Below are 12165 nucleotides of genomic sequence, written 5' to 3' on the forward strand. Positions count from 1 at the left end.
AAAATGTGGTTTATGGTCTTTTTTCTTTAATCTCCAAATGTTTCTCTCTTCTCAACCCCTCTCAAGCTTGAGAAGCATTCAATTGAATGGATTTTGAATACAATTGAAGTTCTTTAATGAATTGTAATGATAAAACACATAAATTTCCATTTATGCTTAAATTATAATGTTTTTTAAGCATGCCTCTCTCTCTCTCTCTCTCTCTCTCTCTCTCTCCCCCAAAGAATGGTCATTCCTATGACCTATTCTATATTCAAATGAAGCTTCTCATGAAGCAATTCTCTAATCTAAAAGTAATTTCTATGCTTGTCAAATTGAGGCCAATTAAGTGGCTTTTTGATGCTTTTATGCTATTTAATTTATGGAAAAATTAAGAATCAAGCCCATAATTGGATATTGATCCAATTAATGGTTATTCAAATCATAGGGATATTACTAAACTTTATGCTTTCAAATTATTTTAGAATTATCAGTAACAGCAGAGCTATGGTAAAATTTTTGAAAACATTAACACATAAATCATTTTCATTCATATTATGAAAAGAGAACTTCCTACCATATTCTAGGATTAATCATCCTAGATTTATTGAATGATTCTCATAATAATCATGGTAAAATTTGATTTTTATGTTTGTGCATAAATAGTAATTAACAAAAGAGAAATTTCTAGTCATTCATATTTAAATGTTAAAAGAGGAATTCCTATGACATTTGGAATTCCATCATTGAGATGGGAAAAGAGAAATTCTTAGCATATTGGAATTAATGAGTATTTTAATTAAATTCAAAGATAAAATTTAGATAAATTTATTTTATCTATGAGAAATATTTAAATGTTAAAAGATGAATTCCTATGACATTTGGAATTCCATCATTTAGATGGGAAAAGAGAAATTCCTAGCATATTGAATTTATGGGTATTTTTATTTTAGATAAAATTACTTTATGAGAAATAATTGATGATAAAAGAGAAATACCCATGACATTGGAATGCAATTAATTAAATGCAAAAAGAGAAATTTCCATGGTATTTGAGATCCAAGGAATTAAATGGGAAGAAGAGGAAATTTTAGTATAATTCAATTTATGATTATTTATCAAAAGTGGAAATATGGGTAGAATTGATTTCTGTAAATCCCATGAATTCTTCTATTCCAAAAGAGGAATATTTAATATAATTCAATTGAGAATGAATATGGAACTAGTCATCGAGAAAAAGAACCTCTAATTAGGCCAAGCAATTGGTAGAAATTTAGAAAAAGTCCCATTATCGGATCAACCTAGAAAAAGCTATTAAATGGGAATAGCATGTGAATGGATGAGATAAGATGAAAATAGGATGCGATAAGATGTGCATGGGATGTGATAGAATGTTAATGGATGTGATAAGATGTATATGGGATGTGATAGGATGTGATAAGATGAAAATAGGATGTGATGTAATGAGAAATGATGTGGATGTGTATGTGGAAGAATGGATGTGGATGTGTATGTGGAAGAATGGATATGGATGTGTATGTGAAAGAATGGATGTGGATGTGTATGTGAAAGGATGTGATGTCGATGTGAGTGAATGGATGAGATGAGATGTAATGTGATGTGAATCCAGATGTGAGTGAATGAGATGTGATGTCATATGAATCGGATGTAAATGAATGATATGGGATGTGAATGGATGAAATGTGATGTGATGTGAATCGGGATAAGAATGAATGAGATGAGATGTGAAATGAATGTGATGTAAATTGAAATAGATGTGAATGAATGAGGGGTGATGGGATGGGAATATGGGTTGATGCAAGCGGATGAGATGTGATGAGGGTAAATGAGGAAAGATGTGATGAGATGAAAAATGATGTGATTGGATGAGAATAGGAATACATATGAATTGGATATGGATTAAGTAATGTGGGCAGATGTGGAACAATGTGAAAGACGAGAGTTCATTATAAAAATTGTATTGATGTCCTATTTTTAAATGACTATTTTATGTCAATAATGCTGGGGAAGCATTTTTACCGTCTTGAGAATGAGGTCGTGGAGACCTAACTGATAAAGTTGCATGCTGTGAGGGAGAGTCAACGGAGGATGTCTCACGTAGCAAGGTCGATCGAGGTCTTGACCATGGATGAGGGACGAAGGAAGCGGCCTATGAGTGAAGCGCTAGGTCACCTGGCGAAGGATCCTAGAGGGTGTTGACCATATGGTGCTCGGGCTCTGGGTTGCCAAAGATACCCAGACGTGCATCGGGAAAGATATTGGAACAAGGAGTAAGAGTTGTTTTCTGAAACCGGGCATGGATCTGGTTGATTGACCTTGCTGGTCCTCAACAGATGAGTCCATGGCTCTTTTATATGGATCTGTTGGTTGATCTTGCTGATCTTCAATGGAGATTCCATCTTGATTTTTATAAGTGAATATATTGTAGGGTACTATGAGCTAGGAACTATCGAAAAGACCCCTGAGTGGACAGGTGGTGAGCATTCTAGTTGCCAATGAAGCCATAGATACACCAATGAAGAATGATTGGAAATAAGGATTCAACCGGAGATTTTGAGGATTATGATCAATGACACTATGGTTTAATTAAATGATTGTTTTAAAGATAGCTAAATTTGTGAAAAAGGCAATTTCATATTGGGTGTGTAAGTAGTGTAACTGGCATTAAATTTGCATGAATATTTGGCTAGGGAGCCTGGGAATTCTTTTCCCTGGTACCCGGGACAAAACCTAACCAAATTTCTAATTGGATTCCATCACTACAGTGGTTGGGTGGTTGGCTAACCCATGGGATGGGGTTAGGCTGGACTGATGGATCTGTAAAATGAAACTCAATTCTGTTATAGTACGATAGATGAAGTAAATCCCATATAGTAATTGTTCTATGGAAAAAAGAATCAATGGCTGTGCCTCTTGATGGGAAAAAAAGCGTTGGTTTCTATGATTCAAGTGCAAGTTTCTTCCTTGATCTGACCAAGTGACTCACAGGTTCGGTCGGATCAATTTGGTCAATAATGACCCTGACTACGTTAGAGTACAAATATCCTGGAGGAATCGCCCGCACTTTCCGATAGGGGAAGTTTTTCCGGGCTCGGTTTTTGAAGAACCAAGGGATTAGTCTCTTGTCCGAATATCTGTGGGCGAGGCCTCGAGTGAGGGATCCCGCCCCATGCAAGAAGTGCTACTTCCGCTGCTAGCACTTCGGTTGGTTTCTATGATCCAAGTGCAAGTTTCTTCCTTGATCTGACCAAGTGACTCACAGGTTCGGTCGGATCAATTTGGTCAATAATGACCCTGACTACGTTAGAGTACAAATATCCTGGAGGAATCGCCCACGCTTTCCGATAGGGGAAGTTTTTTCGGGTTCGGCTTTTGAAGAACCAAGGGATTAGTCTCTTGTCCAAATATCCGTGGGCGAGGCCCCAAGTGAGGGATCCCGCCCCATGCAAGAAGTGCTACTTCCGCTGCTAGCACCCCCCGAATCCGTTGTGCCAGAGGGGGCAGGGATCTTTTAATATGTAAAGCATCTAGTTCCTTTTGATTTTTGATACCATCCAAGTTGAACCTCCACTCCTGATGGCCTAACTGAGAGACTTTAAACCCTCTCTTGTACTCCACGTACACCAACCTTTCTTCTCATCTTCTAAACTCGTCCCAAGTACCATACGCTTTTTGTTTTCCTCTTACTTCTTGAAGGGCTTGGCTTGCATGACCTTGTGATCTTCCCATTGGTGTTCTCTTGTTGAAAGTATACTGCATAGTTAGAACCAATGCCGAATAGATTCTCATTTGTCCCAACATGAGATTTCTCTTCCTTAGAGTAGTACACTCCTTGTCGGACCCTTGTAAGCCTATCTTTTGACCCAACGTGAGATTTCTCTTCCTTAGAGTAGTACACTCCTTGTCGGACCCTTGTAAGCCTATCTTTTGACAATGTAGGATTGTCATTGAGTTGACTTACCAATGCCGAATAGATTCTCATTTGTCCCAATGTGAGATTTCTCTTCCTTAGAGTAGTACACTCCTTGTCGGACCCTTGTAAGCCTATCTTTTGACAATGTAGTCTTTTGACAATGTAGGATTGTCATTGAGTTGACTTACCAATGTGGACTTGAAAAGTAGCTTGTTCTCAACCTCTACAACTGCGCCCACTTCTTCTTTTTCATCCAAAATAGAATCCACTATATGTCGTATCTCAATCATAAACACATCCTCCTCTAGATCAGCTTCATGACCCATACAAGAGACTCTTCATCTGTAGTATCGAAATCTTGCAAAGTTGAGTTTGCATAGGTATCAAAAAATCCATCGGACCAAGGCTCCAACCACCATTTCATGTCTTTCTTACCTTTTGGCTTCATATGTAGGCGTTCACAAATTTGATGATTTTGAGCACTATGTAATCCCCTCTGTAAGGCATTGATGATTTTCTCATCAGTAGTAGAAACACATTCGTAGTCACGCAAAATCGGCTTCTTGCATGCCCTCTTGGAGATTTAACTCCCTCCATATATGTTCTTTCTTCTTGTGAGCCCTTCTAAACAACACACCATCTTCCTTGCATTCAAATGTGCAAGCCTATTCAAAATCCCTCCATATATGTTCTTTCTTCTTGTGAGCCCTTCTAAACAACACACCATCTTCCTTGCATTCAAATGTGCAAGCCTATTCAAAATTCCTATACTGTGCAGCATGTCCATCAAGTCATAAATGCGCTCTTGCCTAACCATGCTCCCAATTTTACTAAAGAAGATTTCCACTGCATCTGAGCCAGTGAGATGCAAAGGACACTTTAAGCTCGCGTGAAAGTCTCTGAAATATTTAATTAATAGCACTACAAAGTGGCATGAGATTTGCACATCCACGAATGCCTCCTTGCTAATAAAGTTTGTACATAGAGTGTACTTGGCATGCTGTACAATCCAAGATCTCAAATATCTGAAAGAAAAAAGATACTTTGGCTGCTAGATGAACTCTTTGCAGAGCAAGCTCAAGTGTGAAGACAAGAAAATATCAATGTAGTCTCCAGCAACTTCAAGATAGGCTTGTGTTCCTACCATACTTTGCTCTTTTCTACCTAGCCCATTGTTTGCAAGCTCTCCTAGACACCATTGCACTTGTCTGCTACAGATTCTTTGAGTTGCAGCCCAATTTTTATGGTCATCTTGTCTAATATCTCCTTCTCTAAGCATATGTTTGTCAATAGAGAATGAATCATACACAATGATAACATGGTTCAAGGTAACCCAAACATCACCAAGAGCCAACTGACACTTTTGGTTTATCAAGAACATTGACTAGCTTCTTTCCATTGTGTACAAATTCTTGATCATGCATGCCTGAGATATCCCCTTTTGACATTTTTGCTGAAAGAGGCCATCCATCCCTTCCAATTCCATATCTAATGCCCTGTTTATTGACATAATCAGCAAGCATCAATTTTCTTCGACAACTATCTCCATCTGATGCATGTCCAATAATTGGCCCCACTGTAGACTTCAAATTTTCATCCCATAAACTCGAAATTTCAGCCCATTGTCTTCGAACAAAACATGCATCAAAGCGATTGCAAGTACAATGGGCTACCACCACCAAGCGTGGAAGCGCTTCATGTAGCGGGTTTGCAACAAAAACTCTTGCATAACCACCGATGATGCGAGTTTCAAATGTATCAACAATCACATCATAACCTTCTTTCCCTTCTCCAACTTTGATCATGCAAGAAGTCATGCACTCATGGGCTGCTCTGAGTTATATCCATTAAATCCAACAAGCATGTCATCCTTCAGATTCCACCTACAACCAAAGCAACAATTTAAAGGAGATGCATGAGCTAATTACAAGCCCTCTCGCAAGTCAAAACAAAAACTTTGAGATTATTATGTTTACCTTATCCGCTTCTTTATGGCAGTCTCATCTTCCACTAAGATGAATGGAATCTTTGATGTGATCCCATGTTTTGCTTTCTCCTTCTGATAGATTTCAGCAATGGCATTAAAAACATAGCCATGTATGCCTGGGACAAATTGTGTGGCAAGTCTTTGTCCTCTTTTTGTTGTCATCGATAGTGAAGGGCCATTAAGGTTGGAACTTAGGAAATCATGCAATCTTGGTCCACCCCACATATTTGCAACCTCAAATATAGCCTTTGTGTTTTCACTGTATCTTCGTCCTCCATTTGACCTCAACATATTTGTAGATACATCTTGCAAGAAGTCCCATAGAGCAGGTTTACCACCAAATTTCCCTAATCTATGGGCTTCTAATATATTGTTAAAAAACCTCTTTACATCCTTTCAATTAAGAGATTCCATGTTTGCTTCCCTAAAAGTTCGTATTTTTACCAAAAGAACGGCAATCTGTGACTTTGCCCACCATAGCTTGAAAGTGAGATCTCTTGCATATTTCTTGGCCACTATAGTTAACTATCTAAACTCTTGCCTAGTGAGATAATCTAATCTTCTTCCACAATCTGCTCCCCTATTGCCTCTCTTCTTATTGGACGATTTTCTCTTTGTATACTCTCATTCTAAAATCATGAATTTTTGGTATCCCTTTGCAGTGGTTGCATGAGAAGCCTTCAAATGGTTGCCCATTAGAAACACATGGACAACTAATGTGACAAAAGCATCCATCTATGTGAAAGTTGGTACTTCCATCGTTTAAGGTTGCCTTACTACTATAAGGCTCCACAAACCAAAACTTACCACCACATTGATCATCCAGCAAAGGCTTTATGTTAACATTATTTTTGTTCACTTTAATCTCGTGATTAGACTCCACAAACCCCAACATAATAAATTCAAACTTGTGAAAGAAGTAAGAGAAGAAATTCCACCTTCTTCATGATTATTGAGAGAAGAGGAGTCACCCATAGTTGAGCTTCCAATTTTTGTAAAAACCACAAACTTGCTAAGAGATAATTGCTTGGGATTGTACTCCTTCCCCTTCCGAGGATGCCCTCGTAAGCTCGTAAGAAATGGCTTGGGAAATTTTCACCTCTTTTGCAACTACCTTGTTGTGCGAAATGGACTTTGTGTGCTCGGTAAGAATGGTATGCAAATCAGACCTTGGAGGGCACAAAGGCAACCATGTATCATCATACATCTCACTCGAACAAAAATTTTACCCTTGAAATCATGCAATGTGACTTCAACCACCTCAAAAGCCCAACCTACATACAAAAAGTCTCAACATGTGTCATGCCCTTCCGTATTATCCCACTGTTGCCATGACTGACATTACATGCACCACTCAAGAACTTCTTTCTGAGCCTATAGAACGTTGACTTACTAATGCCATGCATTACATACCATGCTTTACTACAAACCTTCTTCCCATCAAATTGTTAGAAAACATGAGAGCTCAAGGATGGATTGAGCACATGATTAGAGCAAGGATTAAGAACTAGGAAGCAAAACTATGCTTAAGCATGGCAAGATTAGCTAAAGACAAATCATATGAGCATAATGACAAAGTGAATAGGGCAAAAGCTTAGTGATTTCTTCATTAGATGAGGAGCCTTTAAATAGGCTGAAGTACAAAAGGATTATGGAGGAGATTAGGATCTAATCCTAATCAAGATGCTTATCACTTGCCTAGAAGCGAGCACCCAAAGCCTAGAGTAGAGTGCAAGATGTAGAGATTCTCCACTAAGGCATATAAAAAGCTAAAAATAGAACCATCCAAAAAGGAGCTACTAAACCTTAGAGAAATAATCTACTAAGGTCCACTACTAAAGCCATGTAGAGGGGCCATAAATTCCAATACCCTCCCTGGACCTCAACATGGCCAAGAAGTGTGAAGGAATACCAAAATACCCTCTCATGTTCCAAACACTAACTATGGGACTATCCAAGAAAATTTACCCTCCCATGAGGCAAATGTCTAAAATGTTAAATGAGCTACATCATGTGGTGCTCAGAGGTAACCTACAAAAGTCCCACTACTACTACTAAAAAGGTTACATGAGCTACATCATGTGGTGCTCAGAGGTAACTATCCAAAAGTCCCACTACTACTACTAAGAAAGTTACATGAGCTACATCATGTGGTGCTCAGAGGTAACATACATCAAAAAAGACTTCAAAAAGCCCAATCAGAGTCAATAGAAGCAAAATTTGCTTCTTCTTCCTTTGACAAAACTTCTTTTTCCTCAACCAAGTGTGCTTTATCCTTCTTTTTAAAGCAAAAATTCTCTGAATGACCTTTAAGACCACAAAAGTTGCATATCATCTTCAACCTGCATGTGTCGACTTTGTGTCCTGACTTTCCACAATGGGAGCAGGATACTTTTGATTTGCTTACTACCATTGCATTGTCAACTTGGAAGTGACCTTCTTTGCCCATTTTTCTTTCTTCTTCCAGGATAGAAGATTCTACCTTTTTTAAGATTAGATCTGGTACATTCTTTAAAGTGGTGATCAAAGTGCTGTAAGTGGAAGGTAAACTTTTAAGCAAAACAGCAATGACTATTTCATCTTTTAGAACTTCTCCTTCACCGGCAAGCTGAGAGAGAAGGCTTTTAGCCTTATTGAGGTGAGTTGAGAAACTTTCATTAGCTTGCATCAGTATCCCAAAAAATTCTATCATGAGGTTCATTAAGGTGCCTTTCCCTTTGGCTCCAAATAACTCCTCCAATGTATCCCATGCTATTTTGGAGGTGTTGCATGCACTAATATGATGAATGAAATTATCATCCATACTCAGCACTAGAAGGGCAAGTGCCTTTTCATCTTTAGTTATCCATTCTGCTTTCTCATCTTCTTTGTCTCTGCCATTTGGATTTGTTCTTACCATTGACAATATTCCAAAGTCCCTTCTTTATGAGAAGGAATTTTGCCTTGACTGACCAAGTAAAGAAATTAGTGCCATCAAACTTAGTAAGCCCTTTATCCTTGTGTTCTGACATGCTGAAAAATGACTCACTCAAACAAATTACATGCATGGGAGATCAAAGTTGCCTTCCCCATATAAATGTAATACTTCAAGATAGGATGATGGAATCCGAGAAGTGGGTTTGTTTTTGGCATGAACTTTGTTGATGGATTTGACTTTGGCTTTCTTCACGGCTTTAATATATTTGACATACTTTGCATTGTTGGACTCACATGAAGAGGGCATGTTGAGCTTACAAAAAAATAGTGATTAATATCCACTAATCACTCATTAGTGATTGAGTTCACTATTTTGGAAAACCAAAAAACTGGGCCACCTTGGAGTGAAAGAATGGATGCCTTTCACTAAATATTTTCAAAAAAGCTTCAACATGCTTCAATAGCAATGTATCCACATGATAATCATCACCCTAAACACTTGATTAAGTAAAGAAATCATTACTTAATCTCTGTTTTGACCAAGGTACCTTCTATAGTTGCCACAGTGCTGGAGGAGCTATAAGCAGTCGTTTTCAGCCAATTCTGATGCTACAGACATGTTCGCCATGCCCGAAAACCCCCGGAGCTGAAGGGAATTAGATCAATTTGTAGTGACTCAATTTTTACAAAAAATCAGATTTTTCTCTTCATGATGGCGACGACGATTCTGCCTGCTGCGAGCTGCATTTTGCTTCGTGCCTTCACGTGGAGGGTCGCCTAGGAGATAGCTTGAAGCCCCTAAGAGGGCTTGATCATTGGTGAAGTGGTTTGTGCACAGCAAGGCAAAGTTCAGCTGTGGGTGCAGATGAGCTATGGTGAAAAGAGGTAAAAGTGACTTAATTAATGAGGGATGATTAGCAAATGAGATTAGGGACTACCCATAGCTTGAGGGTGACTAACTTGGCTTTGATACCATGTTAGAAAACATGAGAGCTCAAGGATGGATTGAGCACATGATTAGAGCAAGGATTAAGAACTAGGAAACAAGACTATGCTTAAGCATGGCAAGATTAGCTAAAGACAAATCATATGAGCTCAAGGATAGATTGAGCACATGATTAGAGCAAGGATTAAGAACTAGGAAGCAAGACTATGCTTAAGCATGGCAAGATTAGCTAAAGACAAATCATATGAGCATAATGACAAAGTGAATAGGGCAAAAGCTTAGTGATTTCTTCATTAGATGAGGAGCCTTTAAATAGGCTGAAGTACAAAAGGATTATGGAGGAGATTAGGATCTAATCCTAATCAAGATGCTTATCACTTGCCTAGAAGCGAGCACCCAAAGCCTAGAGTAGAGTGCAAGATGTAGAGATTCTCCACTAAGGCATATAAAAAGCTAAAAATAGAACCATCCAAAAAGGAGCTACTAAACCTTAGAGAAATAATCTACTAAGGTCCACTACTAAAGCCATGTAGAGGGGCCATAAATTCCAATACAAATGTGAACTCAAAGCACTCGTCATCTTGACCTTGTCTATAGGCCATGCCCATGCAATCCAGTACAAATGTGTATCGTGTACTATAGCTCTGTTCCCAAAAGTGTACCAGCAATACTACTCCATTGCCAAGTTTTGTAGATCTATTGTCATCCCAGAGGATGACACTTTTCTCTTTCCAGCTCTCCCTATCTATAAAGTGATATTCTTGATCAACAAGAGGTTCCGCAAAATTATCCTCTTTGGTATTAGTAATGTCTTTATCCATAACAAGGTTGACCAATGGCTATTTGATGATGCTTCCAACTGCTTGAGACATTGTTCTTGCATCCATTGTGGCAAATGGAATGAGAAATGTGTCATCAAAGCTTTGTTGAAAATGTATTGTTGCACATGTCTCACCAATGAATTGAAAACCACATGTTTGAGATGCATCAATGAAATGAATAACCCTGCGTGCCTTCCTTGCAAAACCATCAATGAGAAACAGTGAAGCACCTTGTTTTAGACCCTCCAATCCCTGAGAAAATCAAGATCTCAATAAGAAAGATTAAAGCGATGTTTTTACGGCAGTACACAAAACTATAAATGTAATTCAATCTCAACATGAGTTTAGGCTCCAACCAAAGTTTGAATCTCACCTATCAATGCTAGTTGCTAGGAGGCTAGGCTCCATCTAAAGCTTGAGCCTTGCCTGCATATGCTAGCTTGTTAGTAGGAGGCTTCATGAGCCTCACCATCATATGTTAGTTTGTTAGGAGGCTCCAGTTAAAGTTATCATCCTCACTTGCATAATATATTAGTTTGCATATGTTAGCTAGAAGGGTAGGCTCCTCCAACAAAAGTTTGAGCCTCACCCGCGGATGCTAATTCGCTTCTAGGAAGCTGAAAGTATATTTGGGTGTATGGGGAAAGAGGGAAGAAAAGAAGAAATCTCAAGCTCAAGCTCAAGGCTCAAACTTGAGTTTGAGCCTTGTCTATTACACAAGCAAGTAGGAATAGAGAGGGAAGCTAGAATAATCCCAGAGAACAAGTGGGGTATGGGTGAAGAAGGGTATATAAACAAAAGTGAAACTAACTATAATCAAAAGACCTGGGGCCTGGGGCCTAGGCCTGGGCTTGGGCTTGGGCTTGGGGAATGAAATCAAAATTCCTTTCTCCATGACGACGCCCATCCCCATTGATTGTCTATATCAGTTGATTCCGCCATCGCCCCCTCTTCTCTTGTGCCGCCCCCATTGATTGTCTATATGAGGTTCTGTCGCCGTCGCCATATGATTGTCTATATGAGGTTCCGCCATCGCCCCCTCCTCTCCTCTCTCTTGCCATCGCCAGCCGCCCCAATCTCTCTCGTAGTGCCAGCCCCCTCTCCTCTCCTCTCTCTTGCAGCCGCCGCCAGCCCTCTCCCTCTCCCTCTCCTCTCGCCATCACGCAGCCGCCAGCCCCCTCTCTCTCTCTTGCAGCCGCCCCCCCTCTCCTCTCCTCTTGCCATCACCAGCCCCCCCTCTCTTCGGCAGTGCTAGCCCCCTCTCCTCTCCTCGCCATCGCGCAGCCGCGCCAGCCCCCTCTCTCTCTCTCTCAGCCGCCCCCCCTCTCCTCTCGCCATCTTGCAGTGCCAGCCCCCTCTCCTCTCGCCATCGCCAGCCCCCTCGCAGTCGCCCGCCCATGCCCCCTCGTTGCCCTCTCCATTTGAATTTTAAATTCCCCCCTGCTCGGCACCCGTGCCCCAATCTCAAATTTCCCCCCCAACGCCACTCCCCTCTCCTCTCGCCATTGCCAGCCCCCTCGCAGTCGCCCGTCCACGCCCCCGTCATCGCTCGCAAATTTTTTCCCTCTCCATTTGAATTTCA

The sequence above is a fragment of the Cibotium barometz genome, chromosome 9 (assembly GCF_041138505.1).
Source record: "Cibotium barometz isolate CiBa-2024 chromosome 9, ASM4113850v1, whole genome shotgun sequence".
Lineage (NCBI taxonomy): Eukaryota > Viridiplantae > Streptophyta > Polypodiopsida > Cyatheales > Cibotiaceae > Cibotium > Cibotium barometz.